Here is a 19,063-nt window from a genome sequence, read left to right as displayed (position 1 = left end):
TTGCAGGCAGAAGCTCTCATCTGCCTCACTTTGACTATTTTTGATACTTCATATAAATGGAACCATGTAGTATTGGTCCTGTGACTGATTTCTTTCATGAAGCATAATATCCTCCAGTCCATCCATATTGTTGCAAATGGCAAGATTTCCTTCTTTTTTAAAGACCGAATGACATTTCATTTTGTGTGTCTAGCACATTGCCTTATCCACTGACCGACTGTCCATGGATACTCGGGTTGCTACAGCATACTCACTTCCTCAGCTGATTCATCAGCATGGAAATGATCCAAAATGGTGGCCTCAGACCCACGTTTGAGTGGACATTCAATTATTTGGCTCTCCACAGCTACCTACTAACACTGTGTTTCTTAGTTTATATTCTCAGGACAGAAATGACTCAGTCCAAGTTATGACTCACTTCCTTGGGTCAAAGGGCAAGGGTTGACCTTACATCGTCAAACCATGGCTACAGGCAGGATGCACAAGGTCTTTCACAGGAAGTCCCTGAGTCACTAAGAGGAATGAGAAGGGCTAGCCAAAGGAAAGAAGGGACAGAAGTCAACAGTCACTGCCACAGTACAGAGACCATTCTAAAGACAATGAATAGAAAACAGTCAAACAAAACAGGAGTAAGGGCGCATACCTGTAGGTTCAGTGACTCAGGAGGCTGAGAGAGGCAGGATAATTCCAAGTTCAAGGCCAGCCTGGGTAACTTAGTGAGACCCTCTCTCAAAATAAAAAATAAAAAGGATGGAGGATGTAGCTCAGTAGTTACAGCACAGCTGGGTCCAATCCCAAGTACCACAAAAAAATAAACATTGAGGCTGGGCATGGTGGCGCACGTCTGTAATCCCAGCAGCTGGGGAGGCTGAGGCAGGAGGATTGTGAGTTCAAAGCCAGCCTCAGCAATAGCGAGGCACTAAGCAACTCAGTGAGACCCTGTCTCTAAATAAAATACAAAATCAGGCTGGGGATGTGGCTCAGTGGTTGAGCGCCCCTGAATTCAATGCCCAGTACCAAAACCAAAAAATAAACATTGAAAATAAACAGGGAAATTACCTCAATAATTCACAGAATGAATAAATTCCCTATGGTCCATCTAAAGGCTAGAAACTTATGCAGCAATCATCATTTTTAATGATGAATAATGGCTGGTTATCTGGGAAAAGTGTGATGATGTGAAGGGAACAAAGGATTAAATTTGAGTGTAGGGTGCAATCTTTTTACTTTTTCAATGTATGTTATTGTAAAATATACATTAAATTTACCATTTTAATCTCCCCACTACCCTTACTGGGGATGGGTCCCGGGGGGGCACTTTACCACTGACCTACATCTCCTGGCAATTCTCCCAAATTTTTATTAAAGCAGGATCTCCCTGAAGCTGGCCTTGAACTTGGGTTCAAGTTTGCTAAGTAACTGGGATTACAGAGAACCACTATACCTGACTCCTGTTGTTTTTATGCTAAAATGTTCTTAATTTTGATGAAGACAAATGTTAGGTATCTATTTTTTTTATTGCCTGTGCTTTGGATATCATATCCAAGAAGCCACTGTCAAATAAAATGTCATAAAGGTCTTCCCATTTTCTTCTCAGAGGTTTGAGGGTTTTAGCACTTATGTTTTTTGATTCATTTTGAGTTCAATTTTCTATATGGTATATGGTGAGGATCCAACTTCTTTCTTTACCAGGGGATATCCAGTTTTCCCAGTATTATTTGTTGAAAGATTTTCTTCCCCAATATTTGATGTTGGCACACTTTTCAAAAATCAATTGACCATAGATGTAAGGATTTATTTCTGGGCTTTCTATTCTAGCCCAGTGGTCTATATGATAGTCCTTATATCAGTATGTGCTGTTTTGATTACTGCAGATTGATTTCATTTTTCTTTTTTTTTGTACCAAGGAGTGAACCCAGAAGTGCTTAACAGCTGAGCCATGCTCCAGCCCTCCTTATTTTTTGAGAGAGGGTCTCACTAAGTTGTTTAGGGCCTAACTTAAGTTGCTGAGGCTGGCTTTCAACTCTCAATCCTCCTGCCTCAGCCTCCCAAACAGGCATGCAACACTGAGCCTAGCTATTACAACTCTTTAGTAAGTTTCAAAGACACTTGAAAATTAGTTCTCAATTATTTTCTTCTTTTTCAGAATTGTTTGGATTATTTGAATTACCTTAAAATTCCCTATGAATTTTAGGATTGACTTTGCTATTTCTGGGGGGGGGAAGAAACACCCTTGGGGGGCTGGGGATGTGGCTCAAGTGGTAGCACGCTCGCCTGGCATGCGTGAGGCCCTGGGTTTGATTCTCAGCACCACATAAAAATAATAAAGATATTGTGTCCACCTAAAACTAAAAAATAAAAATATTAAAAAAAACACCCTTGGAATATTTAGATATTACACTGAATCTGTAGATCACTTTGGGTGACAATATTATCTTCCAATCCATAAAAACAACTTCCATTTATGTTTTTGTCAACTTCTTTCAGCAAGTCTTTCAGTGTGCAAGTCTTTCACTTCCTTGGTTAAATGTATTCCTAAGGATTTTATTCTTTTTGAGCTATTATAAAGATAATTTTTTGTAATGTTTGTTGCTAGAGTATAGAAACGCAACTGACTTGTGCTGACTTTGTGTATTGCTGAACTGGTAACTCTTAAGGGTTTTCTACATAAACATGTCACCTGTCAACAAAGATAATTTTACTTCTTGCTTTATAATTTGGACGCCTCTTCTTTTTTCTTGAATCATTGCTCTGGGTAGATTTTTTAGTTTTATGTTGCATAGAAGTGATAAAAGGCATCTTTGTCTTGTTTCTGATATCAGAGAAATATTTTCAGTCTTTCACCATTGAATAATGCTTTTGATATATGTGTGTTTGGAAGGTATACACACACAGAGAGAGATATCCGTTAGTATCTTTTATTATATGTCTTTTATTATTAGGTAGTTCCTTTCTATTCCTAGTTTATTGAATGTTTTTATAATTACAGGGTATTGAATTTTTTTCAACTATTTTGTCTGCACCAACTGAAGTGATCACGTGGTTTCCCCTTCATTCTATTAATAAGGTGTATGTGGCATTAATCTTCATCTGGTCAACCATCCTTGCATTACAGGAATAAATCCCACTTGATTGTGATATATAATCTTGGGTGTGTGTGTGTGTGTGTGTGTGTGTGTGTGTGTGTGGTGCTGGGGATTGAACCCTGGGCCTTGTGCATGTGAGGCAAGCATTCTACCAACTGAGCTATATCCCCAGACCTATATAATCCTTTTTCTAAAATATTTTTTTCTATTTTTAGTTGTAGATGAATGAACACAGTACCATTATTTTATTTTTATGTGGTGCTGAGGATCAAATTCAGTGTCTCACATATGCCAGGCAAGCACTCTACCACTGAGCCACAACCCCAGCCCCTATAATCCTTTTAACATGCTTTTGAGTTGGGCTTTTTAGTATTTGATATTCATAAGGCATACTGGTTTGTAGTTTCCTTGTAGCATCTTAGGATTTTTGCTTTTTGTTTTTGTAGCAGTGGGATCAAATCCAGGGCAAGCGCCCTACCACTGAGCTACACCCCCAGCCCTCCATAGTATCTTTGGCATCAGGGAAATGTTGGTGCAATAGATTGAATTAGGAAGTATTGTCTCTTTTTTTAAATTTTTTTTAGTTATAGATGGACACAATACCTTTATTTTTATGCAGTGCTGAGGATCGAACCCAGTGCTTCATGTGTCAGGCAAGTGCTCTGCACTGAGCCCCAGCCCCAGCCAAAGTATTATCTCTTCTTCAATTTTCTGGAACAGGTCTGAGAAAAACTAGTGCCAATTCATGTCAATTCTTCTTGACAGTTTTGAGAGAAGTCAGACACAGTGGCCTTCAATCTGATGTATTCAGAAGGCTGAGACAAGAGGATGGCTAATTTGAGGCCAGCCTGGGCAATTTAGCAAGACCATATGTCAAAATAATAAGGGCTGGGTTTGTAGCTCAGTTAGCACATGTGAGGCACTGGGTTTGATCCTCAGCACCACATAAAAATAAAATAAAGGTGTTTGTGTCCATCCACTATAAAAAATATTTTTAAAAAATAAATAAATAAAATAAAACAGAAAAAAGAAAAAGGATTAGGGATGTGGTTCAATAATAGAGTATCCCTGTACTAATCCCCAGTACTAAAAAACAAACAAACAAAAAAACCTTCCCCATCAAATCTATATCAAACTATTAGAATTAATAAATAATTTTAACAAGGTCACAGAATATATAAATAATCAATATTCCTAGAAGTAGCAGCATTTTGAAAATTGAAACTGTTTAAGAGAAATGAAAAGAATCAAATACTTAAAAATGAAATCCAGGGCCCATGCCACCACGGCCTGGCATTCTGGAGGCAAAGCCACCCCACGCCCACGCTGAGAGCTACCCTGTGCCGGGCACCAAAGCGTGGCTCCACAGCCCAACACCAGGAAACATACAGGCTTGAGGCTGCCACTGCCACGAAACTGGGATATCGCCGCTTCTATCAAAGGACAACAATAAGGACGTGGTAAGACCTCATCCAAGGTCCCTGTGGGCCTGGCTGCACCAGCGGTTTCTCTAATAGGGATGCTAACAGGTAGCCTGTTGCTGAGGGAACAGGGAGTCTTACATGGGGTTGCCTATCTCTTGTTTCTTCTACTAATAGCCAACATCTCACTTGTCATATAATCTAAAACCTCTATATTCTCACAACCTACCTCAATCCCCCCCTTCCACCATCAGAAACTGTAAACTATTATGCAACCCATAAGGTAGAAGATAACGGAACTCATCATTTCTGTTTATAGTGACAAAACTGTAAATGTAAAAATAGAAGCTAACTGATCTATGGCTGCACATGAGGTACACTGAGTGCTGTAATGCTGATCTCTCTCTTAAAAGTGAGATATTGGTAACCTATAGGGACACTATAAGACAATAGGGCAGAAGCTTTAATACCTCGAATCTACATGCAAGAGAGGAAGACTCATAGACATCATGAGAAAACAAGGGAGGAAAGTGCCCCCAGACAAACCAAGACACTACAACAATAGAATCCATAGATAGTGAAGTAGGTGAAATGTCAGAGAAGGAGTTCAGAATATACATAACTAAAATGATTTGAGAATTAAAGAACGACCTAAGTGAGCAGATACAGGCAAAAACAGATCACTCCAACAAAGAGATAAGAGAGCAAATTCAGGATGTAAGAGATTACTTCAAGAAAGAGATAGAGGTACTGAAAAAGAACAATACACAAATCCTTGAAATGAAAGAAACAATAAGCCAATTAAAAAATTCAATAGATAGCATCACCAACAGACTAGACCACTTGGAAGACAGAATCTCAGACAATGAAAACAAAATATACAATCCTGAATATACAATCTTGACCTCACAATGAAGATGATAAGAAACCACAAACGGAACATCCAAGAATTATGGGATACCATCAAAAGACCAAATTTAAGATTTATTGGGATAGAGGATGGTTCAGAGATTCAAACCAAAAGAATGCACAATCTCTTGAATGAAATAATATCAGAAAATTTCCCAAGCATGAAGAATGAATTGGAAAAATCAAATACAAGAGGCATATAAGACCCCAAATGTATAAAATTACGACAGATCTTCACCAAGACACATTATAATGAAAATGTCTATTATACAGAATAAGGATAGAATTTTAAAGGCTGCAAGAGAGAAAAATCAGATTACCTAAAAGGGAAGACCAATTCGGATCTCACCAGATTTTTGAACCCAGACTCTCAAAGCTAGGAGATCCTGGAAAAACAAATACCAAACTCTAAGAGATAATGGATGTCAACCAAGAATCTTATATCCAGAAAAATGAAGCTTCAAATTTGATGATGTAATAAAAACCTTCCATGATAAACAAAAACTAAAATTTACAGCAAGAAAGCCTGCACTACAGAACATTCGTGGCAAAATATTCCACGAGGGGGAAAAATAAAAAACAACAATGAAAATCTGCAAAGGGAAGAATTGCAATAAAAGAAAAGCCAACCAAAGGAGAAACCAAGTAAAGCTAAATACCAAAAATAAACAAAACTGACCGGTAATACAAATCATATCTCAATAATAACCCTAAATGTTAATGGCTTAAACTCACCAATCAAAAGACATAGGCTCGTAGATTGTATTAAAAAAAGACCCAACTATATGCTGCCTTCAAGAGACTCAGGAAAAAGACACCCACAGACTTAAGGTGAAAGGTTGGGATAAAATATAACATTCACGTGGCCTATGTGAACAAGCAGGGGTTTCCATCCTCATATCAAATAAAGTAAAGTTCCAGCCAAAGTCAATCAAAAGGGATAAAGATGGACATTTCACACTGCTTAATGGAATCATATATTAACAAGACATAACAGTTATAGATATATATGCCCCAAACAAGGGAGCATCTACATTCATCAATCAAAGTTTTCTCAAGTTCAAGAGTCAAACAGATCAAAACACAATAATTTTTTTTTAAGGAGAGAGAGAGGGAGGGAGGGAGGGAGGGAGGGAGGGAGAGAGAGAGAGAGAATTTTTTAAATATTTATTTTTTAGTTTTTGGCAGACACAGCATCTTTGTTTGTATGAGGTGCTGAGGAGTGAACCCGGGCAGCATGCATGCCAGGCGAGCACGCTACCACTTGAGCCACATCCCCAGCCCTCAACACAATAATTTTGGGTGACTTTAACACACCTTTTCATCAATAGATAGATCTACCAAATAAAAACTAAATAAAGAAACTGTAGAACTCAATAATACAATCAATAATTAGACTTAACTGACATATATAGAGTATATTATCCATCAATGAGCAAATACACTTTCTTCTCAGCAGCACATGAATCCTTCTCTAAAGCAGACCATATGTTATGCCACAAAGCACCTCTTAGTAAATACAGAAAAGTAGAGATACTACCCTGCTTTCTATCAGACCACAATGGAATGAAATTAGAAATCAGTGATAAAATAAAAAATAAAAGCTATTCCAATAAAAATCAATATCACCCTGATTCCAAAACCAGACAAAGACACACCTGACACTAAATAATACGTTATTGAATGAACAATGGGTTGCAAAAGATATTGAAGAGGAGATTAAAAAATTCTTAGAAGTAAACAAGAACACCAATACAACATATCAAAATCTCTGGGACATTATGAAGGCAGTGCTAAGAAGAAAAAAGTTCATTACGTGGAGTTCATTCCTTCAAAGAAGAAAAAGTCAACAAATAAATGACCTAACATTACATCTCAAAGCTCTAGAAAGAGAAGAACTAATCAAACCCAAAAGCAGTAGGAGACAGGAAATAATTGAAATTAGAGCTGAAATCAATAAAATTGAAACAAAAGAAACAAATTGAAAAAATTGACAAAACAAAAAGTTGGATCTTTCAAAAAAATAAATAATATTAATAAACCATTAGCCATGCTAACAAAGGAGAGAGAAAACTCAAATTACTAACATCTGTGATGAAAAAGGAAATATGACAGACACTATAGAAATACAGAAGATAATTAGAAATTATTTTGAAACTTTGTACTCCAATAAAATAGAAAATATCAAAGACATCGACAAATTTCTAGAGGCATATGATATGCCTAAACTAAATTAGGATGATATACACAATTTAAACAGATCAATTTCAAGCAAGGAAATAGAGGATGCCATTAGAAGTCCACCAACCAAGAAAAGCCCAGGACTCGATGGACACACAACTGAGTTCTACAAGATCTTTAAAGAAGAACTAACACCAACACTTCTCAAACTATTTCATGGAATAAAAAAAGAGGGGGGCTGGGGCTGTAGCTCAGTGGTAGAGCACTTGCCTTGCATGTATGAGGCACTGGGTTCAATTCTCAGCACCACACAAAAATAAATAAAGATATTGTGTCCATCTACAACTAAAATTTTTTTTAAAAAATTCTAAAAAAAAAGAAGAAATAGAAAAAGAGGGAACATTTCAAAGCACATTCTATGAGGCCAATATCACCCTGATTCCAAAACCGGACAAAGACACATCAAAGAAAAAAAAAACTTCAGACCAATATCTCTAATGAATATAGATGCAAAAATTCTCAATAAAATTCTGGCAAATTGAATACAAAAACATATCAAAAAGATAGTGCATCACAATCAAGTAGGATTCATCTCAGGAATGCAAGGTTGGTTCAACATCCAGAAATCAATAAATGTAATACATCATATCAATAGACTCAAAGATAAAAATCATATGATCATCTCAATAGATGCTAAGAAAGCATCTGATAAAATACAGCATCCCTTCATGTTCAAAACACTTAAAAAACTAGGGATAACAGGAACATATCTCAACATTGTAAAGGCTATCTATGCTAAGCCTAAGGCCAACAACATTCTAAATGGAGAAAAATTGAAAGCATTCCCTCTAAAAACTGGAACAAGTCAGGGATGCCCTCTGTTACCACATCTATTTAACATAGTTCTTGAAACTCTAGACAGAGCAATCAGACAGAAGAAAGAAATTAAAGGGATACAGATAGGAAAAGAAGAACTCAAATTATCACTATTTGCAGATGATATGATTCTATACCTAGAAGACCCAAAAAATTCCACAAGAAATCTCCTAGAATAAATAAATTCAGCAAAGTAGCTGGATATAATAACAATACCCATAAATCAAAGGCATTTGTGTTGAGAGCCACAGCCGAAGGGGCCCCAGCAAACTTCCAGCTGCCAGCAAACTTCCAGCTGCCAGCTGATGATTGGCTCACAGCCGCCCCAGCAAACTTCTAGATGCCAACTGATTGGCTCCTCTGCAGTGATGCTCATTGGGTTGTTTCCCCGCCCTTTCAGACCACGGAGCTGCTCATTGGGGGACTTTTTTTGGCTCCGCCCACGTGACCCAGCCAATCGGCCTCAAGAGCAGGAGGAGTGGGGGAGGTTGAGAGGCTTGTGGGAAGCCAGTGGTGGCAGTTGGGCTCTGAAGGTTTTCCTGAAGAGCTGTGTGGTTTGGCCTGTGTGTTCTAAAAATAAAGTTCGTTTCTTTTGACAAGTGGCTCCTGAATTGTGCCCAGCCAGACTGAGGCACATTTGTATACATCAGTGACAAATGCACTGAAAGTAAAAACTAGGAAAACCAACCCATTTACAATAGCCTCAAAAAAATAAATAAATAAAATAGTTGGAAATAAATTTAATGAAAGAGGTGAAAGATCTCTACAATAAAACTACAACATGTTAAAGAAAGAAATTAAAGAAGACCTAAGAATATGGAAAGATTCAATGCAATATATACAGATTCAATGCAATCCCAATCAAAATTCCAATGGCATTTCTCATAGAAATAGAAAAAGCAATCATGAAATTCATCTGGAAAAATAAGAGAAGCAGAATAGCCAAAGCAATCCTTAGCAAGAAGAATGAAGCTGGTAGCATTACTAGTCCAGACCTAAAACTATTCTACAGAGCAATAGTAACTAAAACAGCATGGTATTGGCAACAAAATAGACCTGTAGACCAATGGTACAGAATAGAGGACACAGAGTCTAACCCACATAACTTCAGTTATCATATATTAGATATAGGTGCCAAAAACATACATTGGAGAAAAGGTAGCCTCTTCAACAAATGGTGCTGAGAAAACTGAAATCCACATGTAACAAAATGAGATTAAACCTCTATCTCTCACCATGCACAAAAACTCAACTCAAAGTGGATCAAGGACCTAGGAATTAAACCAGAGACCTTGCACCTAGTGGAAGAAAAAGTAGGCCCCAATCTCCATCATGTCCAATTAGGCCCCAACTTTCTTAATAAAACTCTTGTAGCCCAAGAATTAAAACCAAGAATCAATAAATGGGATGGATTCAAACTAAAAAGCTTCTTCTCAGCAAAAGAAAAAATCAGTGAGGTGAATAGAGAGCCTACAGAATGGGAGCAAATCTTCATCACAAGCACATCAGATAGAGCATTAACCTCTAGGATATATAAAGCACTCAAAAACCTTAACACCAAAAAAACAACCTAATCAATAAACAACCTAATCAATAAATAACCTAATCAATAAATGGGACAAGGAACTGAACAGACACTTCTTGGAAAAGGATATACAATCAATCAACAAATATATGAAAAAAATGTTCAACACCTCTAGCAATTAGAGAATTGTAAATCAAAACTAGTCCTAAGATTTCATCTCACTCCAGTCAGAATGGCAGCTATCAAGAACACAAACAATAAGTGTTGGCGAGGATGTGGGGAAAAGGCACACACACTCATACACTGCTGGTGGGACTGCAAATTGATTCAGCCAAATTGGAAAACTTGGAGTGGAACCACCATTTGACTCAGCTATCCCATGCCTGGGCTTATTCTCAAAGGGCTTAAAAACAGCATACTACAGGGGCTGGGGATTTGGCTCAAGTGGTAGCGCGCTCGCCTTGCATACGTGAGGCACTGGATTCGATCCTCAGCACCACATTAAAAAGTAATAAGTGAAATAAAGGCATGCTATCTATCTACAACTAAAAAATAAATATTAAAAAAAACCCAGCATACTACAGGGACACAGCCATATCGATGTTTGTAGCAGCACAATTCACAATAGCTAAATTATGAAACCAACCTAGATGCCCTTCAGTAGATGAATGGATAGGGAAACCTTTTGATATACATACACAATGGAACATTACTCAGCATTAAAAGAGAATAAAATCATGGCATTTACAGATAAATGGATGAAATTGGAGAATATAATGCTAAGTGAAGCAAGCCAATCCCCCAAAACCAAAGGCTGAATGTTTTCTTTGATACGAGGATGCAACAGTCGGGGAGCATGGGAGGAATGGAGGAACTTTAGATAGGGCAAAGGAGATGGAGGGAAAGGAGGGGGTAAGGGGGTAGGAATGATGGTGGAATGAGTGAGACATCATTACCCTAAGTACATGTATAAAGACATGAATGGTGTGAAAATACTTTGTGTCCAACCAGGGTCTTGAAAAATTGTGCTCTATATGTATAATCTGAAATGAATTGCATCCTGCCATCATGTATAACAAATCAGAATAAATAAAAGTAATGAAATCCAATAAGAGATACCAGATTTATATATAACAAATTACAAAACAGTCCCTTCTCCCCTCTGATATGACTCCCCCCACCCCCCGAGAGTGTCTCCTTTTTCCTTTTACTTATCCATTCTAATACATTCATGTTTGCTTAAAACAAAACAAACAAACAAAAAACCCATCTACAAAACACATGTCCGGCATGGTGACACACACCTGTAATCCCAGTGATGCAGGAGTCTGAGGTAGAAGGATCTCAAATTCAAGACTAATCTCAGTATGTGGTTTAGAAGTCTAGTGCCCCTGAGTTAAATCCCTGGTACCAAAAAAAAAAAGACTAACCTCAGTAACTTAGCAAGACCCTCAGCAACTTGGTGAGACCCTGTCTCAAAATAAAAAATAAAAAGGACTGGAAATGTAGTGGTAAAGACCCAGTTATCCCCAGGACCTCCCCCCCGCCCCGAAAAAAAAAAAAAAAAAAGAAAGAAAGAAAAGAAACCAAAACCAAGCTGGGCATGGTGTACACCTATAATCCCAGCCACTCAGGAGGCTGAGGCAGGAGGATCACAAGTACAAGCCCGGCCTCAGCAATTTAGCAAGATGCTGTCTTAAAGGTTAAAGGCTGGGCACAGTGGCACACACCTGTAATAGCATCGGCTAGGGAGGTTGTGATAGGAGGATCAAAGGTTTAAAGGTGCCCTCAGCAATGGTGGGGCGCTGTTTTTAAATAAAATACAAAATAGGGCTGGGATGAGGCTCAGTGGCTGAGTTCAATCCCCAGTACCCCCCAGCCCCCGCCAAAATTAAAAGTTAGAAAGGGCTGGAGATGTAGCTTAGTGATTAAGCACCCCTGGGGTTCAATCCTTGGCACACACACACACACACACACACACAAAAAAAAATCTGAAAAATAGTAAAGATCTAAATAAATGGAGGAAATATTACATTCATGTCCAAAGATTAGAGGACATAATTGCATCAACATGTTAATTTTCCCCAAATTTATTTACAGAATCAAGAAAATTCTAACCAAAATTCCAGGTTTTCATTGTTGGTGGTGTAATACTGAAAATAACAAACTGATTCTTAATATATATGGAAACACAAAGAGTCATGAATAACCAATACAATCTCAAAGAACAAGTCTAGAAGATACATCAAAAATATACTGCATTTTTAAAAAAGAATTTCCTTCCTTTTTTATCTTATTTTTTATGTGATGCTGAGGATCGAACCCCATGCCTCATGCACGTGAGGCAAGTGCTCAACCACTGAGCCACAGCCCCCCCCTCCAATACTTCATTCTTTTAAATCTACACTGTAGCATTGGCTCTATGATGAATAGATTCATTGTACAATAAGTGGCGCAAGGTCATTTGATATTCTGTTTCTGTTTTTCCTTTTGGTGCTAGGGGTCAAACCCAGGGCTTACACATGCTAGGCAAGTTTCTATAACTGAGCTGTATCCCACTCCAAAAAGTTGGTTGTAACATCTCCCTCATGTTGTGCACAATAGATTCTCCATGTTTCTAGATCTAGATATGATAGGTAAAACAACTTCTAGAAAATAATGTAAAAGATTTGTTATCTTGGAGAAGACAAATCTTGTAAATAGTATATGTAAAAGTATCTTAAAGGAAAATGCAGATAAGCTAAACTATATTAAAATGAAGAACTTTATCAAAAGACATCATTGGGGCTGGAGTTTATACCTCAGTGTTAGGGAGCTTACTTATCTGGCATGCACAAAGCCCTGGATTCAATCCCAAGATAACACACACACACACACACACACACACACACACACACACACACACTTCAAAAACCTAACACATGAAAAAGCAGGGCACAGAATATGAAAAGATAGCAATAACAGACCAAAAACATACTCTATTCCTAAAACACTGACTACAAGTAAATAAGAAAATGGTTGAGCAACTAATAAAAATAAAAATTAAAAAAAAAAGAAAATGGTAATCCAACAGAAAAAAAGAGGCAAAATTGGGCATTGAACAAATGTTCACTATATAAAAAGTGCTCAACTTCACTAGTTATCAGGGAAATAACAAACTAAATCCTGAATTCACTTACATACCTACCAACGTGACTCTAACTAAAAAGTGACCACAGTGAATGCTAGTGAGGATATGGAACTAATTCTTGAACTGTATGATAGTTTAACCACTCTGGAAAAATGTTTTGTAATCACCTACTGAAGTTGAATCTGAGTCTTCAGTGACCTAGTAATTCTACTCATAGATATGTATACAACATAAATGTATGCATGTATCTACGAAAAGAATGTTCACATTAGGAGCTGGGGTTGTGGCTCAAGTGGTAGAGTGCTCGTTTAGCACCTGTGAGATACTGGGTTCGATCCTCAGCACCACATAAAAATAAAATATATTGTATCCTCCTAAAACTAAAAAATAAATATTAAAAAAAACAATGTTCACATTATGTGTTACTTAAAACTTGAAAACAGGGACAGGGATGTAGCTCACTGGTAGAATATTTGCCGAGCATGCATGAGGTTCTGGGTTGAATCACCAGTACCACCAAAAAGTTAAAAACCCACAAATCCCAAAAAACTTGAAAATAATCCAATGTCCATCTACAGAATAATGGAACACTAATGCAGTAGAATATCACATAGCTATGAAAGCATACTATTGATATAGACAATAGCATGGATTAATCACACAAACATGTTGAGAAAGATAAAAAGCTGGGCTGTATGTAGCTTAGTAGCAGAGCACTTGCCCAGTATTCAAGGGCATTCTTGATCCCAAAAAGGGATCCACTGGAAAGGAAATGAAAGCAGTCCAAGAAAACTCTGATTACAAAGTTCAGAAACAGGGAAAACTAATTAGTGCTGATAAAATACCGGTTACCATTTCTGGATGAAAAATTAAAGTGTTTTCAAGAATGCAGGTCCTGGGGCTATTCTATCTTTTAATGTGTTTGAGTGGTGGCTAAATATTGTGTTCCCTTTCAGAAAACTCATTGCTATATTATTTGTATTTTTTCTATATGTTAGCACTTGAATCAAAGTTAAAATACCAACAGTAAACCAGGCGCATGCCTGTAATCCCAAAGACTCAGGGAGTTGAGGTAGGAAGATTGAGAGTTCAAAGCCAGGCTCAGCAATTAGCAAGGCCTTTTATATATATATATATATATATATATATATATATATATATATATATATATATATATATATATATATATATATATATAAAAGGGGTGGGAATGTGGCTCAATCCCTGGTACCAAAAACAAAACAGAAACAAACAGTATACACATAAAAAGTTTTCCCTGAGTGCAGTGGCTCATGCCTGTAATCCCAGTGGATCTGGAGGAGGCTGAGGCAGGCGGACTCCAAGTTCAAACCCAGCGTCAGCAATGGCGAGGCACTAAACAACTCAGTGAGACTCTGTCTCTAAATAAAATAGAAAAAAGGCATGGGGATATGGCTCTGTGGTTGAGTGACCCTGAGTACCCCCCCCAAAAAAAAGTTCCTCTAAATCCTCACATCAGGATAAAATTTTCTCTCTGTTTTGGCTTACAGTTCCTTAATGGTAGCCTGATATTTAATAATTTGTTTGGCTCCTTAAATAATCTCAAAATTATGGGGCTGGGGTTGTGGCTCAGTGGTAGAGTGCTCGCCTTGCACATGCAGGGCCCTGGGTTCAATCCTCAGCACTACATATAAATAAATAAAGTAAAGGTATTGTGTCCAACTACAACTATAAAAATAAATTTAAAAAAATAATAATAATCTCAAAATTAAATTCTAAGGGACTATGGTATTTATTGTAACCTGTGATCATGGCTACAGATGTGCCAATAATGGGAAAGATAATTTAGTCACAAAACCAGACTTATCCCAAACTTAATAGCGTCCAAATTTTTTGAACTGGGGGATTGAACCCAGGGGTACTTAACCACTAAACTATATTCCCAGTGCCCCCCCACACTTTTATATATATATATATATATATAAAGATCAGAAACAAGTAATATGGGACAGAAGCATGAGTGCCAAGGGAGTGCCACAAACTATAGCACAACTGGAAAATTGTAAATGACAGCTTTGGACAGGGGAAGAAAATTGCTGGACATGATTCATATTGCCTTGTTGTAAAATGACACACTCCTAACTTCAGTTGTGAGAAATGTCCAAAAGCAAGGAATTTTTAGCTGGGCTCTGTCTCTAAATAAAATACTAAATGGGCTAGGGGTGTGGATCAGTGGTTTAGTGCCACTGGGTTCAATCCCTGGTACACACACACACACACATGCCCCCCCCCAAAAAAAACCACAAAAAATAAAAAACATACACAAAAATAAACAAGGAATCTTTATAAAGAAAAATTTGCTCCTTTTTACATATAGCAGGCCTATACCTGCACCTAGCAATGAGCTCATTCATGTGCCAACCTAGGAACACTTTAGTAAAATGTATTACATTTTAGTCACCAAAAACGACTCCAAGAGTTTGACCTTGAAGACACTGTAAGAAAACTGACACAGCACTGAGATTACTTGACAACCTGTCATCACTAGTTATTTCTATGGACTGTGGTTCTATTGGGTCAAACTAAATTATTTGAAATTGGAAGAACTGCTCCATGTGCTATTAAAAAATTTTTAAAACACCACCAAAATCATGCGTTTAAAAATTTCCAAGTTAATGCAGGCATGGTGGCATGTGCGTTTTGGTAAGGCTGAGGCAGGAGGATCCCAAGTTTGATGTCAGCCTCAGCAAAAAGCGAGGTCCTGGGCTGGGGTTGTGGCTCAGTGGTAGAGCACTTGCCTAGTATGTGTGAGGCACTGGGTTCGATTCTCAGCACCACATATAAATAAGTAAATGAAATAAAGGTCCATCAACAACTAATAAAAATATATATTTTTTAAAAAGCGAGGTGCTAAGCAACTCAGCAAGACCCTATCTCTAAAAGGGCTGGGGATGTGGCTCAATGGTTAAGTGCCCTGGGTTCAATTCCTGGTACCAATAAATATAAATTTTAAAAATAAATAAAAACAGCTAAGAATGTAGCACAGTAGAAACATGCCCCAGGGTTCAACTTCTAGTATCAGAACAAAAAAAAATTTCCCACAATAAGCTAGACTAAAAATTGGCTAAAAACAATCTTAAATTAATAAAAAATTTTCCTTTTTTTTTTTTTTAGGAGCCACCTTAAGTCCTAAATAGGGCTGGGGTTGTAGCTCGCTGGTACAGCGCTTCCCTAGCATGTGTGAAGCAGTGAGTTCGATCCTCAGCACCACATAAAAATAAAGGTATTGTGTCCATTTGCAACTTAAAAATATTTTTTTAAAGAGTCCTAAATAAATTTGTTTTATTTCCCCAATTCTGATGTATAGGCCACTTAATATACACATTACAATGTTTCAGAAATGTTAAAATATTTTAATGATCACTCTAGATTTAAATGTTTCAACAAAACACTGAGTTTTGATAAAAGACTAGACTAAAATGTTTCAACAAAACAGAATTTTGATAAAGAAAAGCTCAGGAGAGGTATGGTGGTAGGCTGAGGCAGGAGGATCACAAGTTCAAAGCCAGCCTCAGCAACTTAGCAAGGAACCGAGACGCTGTATCTAAATAACCAAATGGCTCAATGGTTGAACACAGGCTCTTTAGTCATTAGTCATACAAAAACTGAATCGTTATCTCCATTGCTTTGGGCAAGTTTTTTTCTCCTATTCAGCTTTCCTATCTGCAAACCAGAGGCAACATCTTTTTTTTTTTTTTTTTTGGGGGGGGGTTGCAGATGGTCACAATACCTTTATTTTTATGTGGTGCTGAGGACTGAACCCAGTGCCTCACACATGCTAGGTAAGCACTCTACCATTTAGCCACAACTGCAGCCCCTCATCTGATTATTTCTGTGCTATGTGCTAGATTCCTACCTGGTACACAGCTGACATTCAATGTCAAAGTATTAGTTGTATCAATTACGAGCCTAGTAAAACTCAATGAAATTTTAGAAAAGATCGGATTTGATTTCCTGATTCAGGTTAGAACTGGGGATCACTTTTCTAAAGGTGCTTGTATAGGATCCCTTTAACAACCTAACAGTTATTAGTTTTCAAAACAAAAGGGGTCTTCTTCATCCCAAATCTTCAGTATGCTTGTCTACTATCCTAGAATCAGAACAGCTAACTTAAGAACTTATAACTCTAAGGATCTTATAACAAGGTTGGCATGTCTGTGGAAATCAAGTTAAATTGTTGACTTATTCCACAAATTTCCCCATTCAACTCAGCAGTTGCCTATAATCCCAGCAGTTTGGGAGGCTGAGCCAGGAGGATCCCAAGTTCAAGGTGAGCCTCAGCAATTTAGGGAGGCCCTAAGCAACTGAGACCCCTGTCTCAAACAAGAGAGGAGGGCTGGGCCTGTAAGTCAGTGGTAGAGCACTTGCCTACCACATATGTGGCACTTGGGTTAATCTTCAGCCACACACACACACACACACACACACACAATAAAGAAAGAAAGAAAGGCTGAATTCTTGGGGGGAAAAAAGATACAAACAATCCCAGAGGCTCAGGAGGATAAGGTAGGAGGATCTCCAGTTCAAAGCCAACCTAGGCAACTTAGCAAGGCACTATGCAACTCAGTGAAACTGTCTCTAATAAAACATAAAAAGCAGTTAGGGATGTGGCTCAGTGGTTCAGCACCCCTGGGTTCAATCACAGTACCAAAAAACAAACAAAACCCCTCAAAGTTCTTTCTCATCTTCCTATAAGCAACAAAATATAACACTAGAAATCTGCTTTCCAAGCCACACATTTCACAACACAAGCAAGGGTATCACTCATTTATTAGTACACCTACTATTTTAGAAAATTTCGGGGTTAAAACTTCATTTTAAGACAAAATACCACAGGACCTGTAATTAACACAAATTAGTTGCATTCAAGTTATGACGGTAAAGTTTTTACTTAAATGATCCTGAAAGATGACTAAATCAAGCACTGAAACTTCAAGGGGAAACTCCCAAACTTTCCGGCCCACAATTCTAGGTCATGGAAGGGACTAGGCACTTTCTGCAGTCTTCCCTGGTTGCCTACCTTACAATTTTGATAGGGATCTAAACACCTGCTGGGTATGGTAGATCACACCTGTGGTCCCAGCTACTCAAAAGGCTTACTTGAGTTTTGAGTTCTAAACCACCCTGGATAACACAGTGAGACCCTACACAAAAATAAATAAAACAAACAAACAAAAAAAAAAACCCTGTATCTACCTCCTCTTCCATGCATTATTACCTTTATTGATTTCTTTCTCCTTAACTAAAATTGCCACCTCTTAAAAATGCTAGAGGATTCCTCAGTTTGCTGACTACATAAAGGCTACACAGCCAACTAAATTAATCCTTTCACAAAGCAAACTCACTTGACAGGCCAACCCGACATATGAGTACATAAGAGACTCTTCTGTTAAAAACAAAAATTAAAATCACTAATTCTGTTTACTTGGTCCCTTTATGTCCATGAATCAGGCATTAGTTTCAGTGTGGAGACAGTCTACAAAACCTGCATGCTATGGATGGTTTTAAGAACTTGCAACAGAATTTTATGAATTCCTATTTTGGCCTTCAATGCAACGGTATCTGGCCATCTTGTGTTGGTAACAGAACAAATCAAACTGAAAACCTCCCAGGCTGCTCTAAATGGGTAGTAGAGAATGATTTGTATACCATTTGATGAGAAAAGCAATTCATAAAATGATATTTTCTAACTGCTGGCAGATGATTAAGATAAAAACTACTAGAATGTTACCCATCTTTTTACTATCCTAAATCCTTGCTACTAAGAATTGAGGCCTGGAGTATACTTATGTCAACGTGTCATTTTAGGAAAAAAAGTCAAATGTGGTTAAGAAAACATGTACCAAATAAAAAATGTTTTCTAGGACACAGGAAAGCTAGAAATGCATCTTACAGA

Source organism: Marmota flaviventris, chromosome 17 (assembly GCF_047511675.1).
Source record: "Marmota flaviventris isolate mMarFla1 chromosome 17, mMarFla1.hap1, whole genome shotgun sequence".
Classification (NCBI taxonomy): domain Eukaryota; kingdom Metazoa; phylum Chordata; class Mammalia; order Rodentia; family Sciuridae; genus Marmota; species Marmota flaviventris.
Note: the sequence above shows the minus strand (reverse complement) of the source record.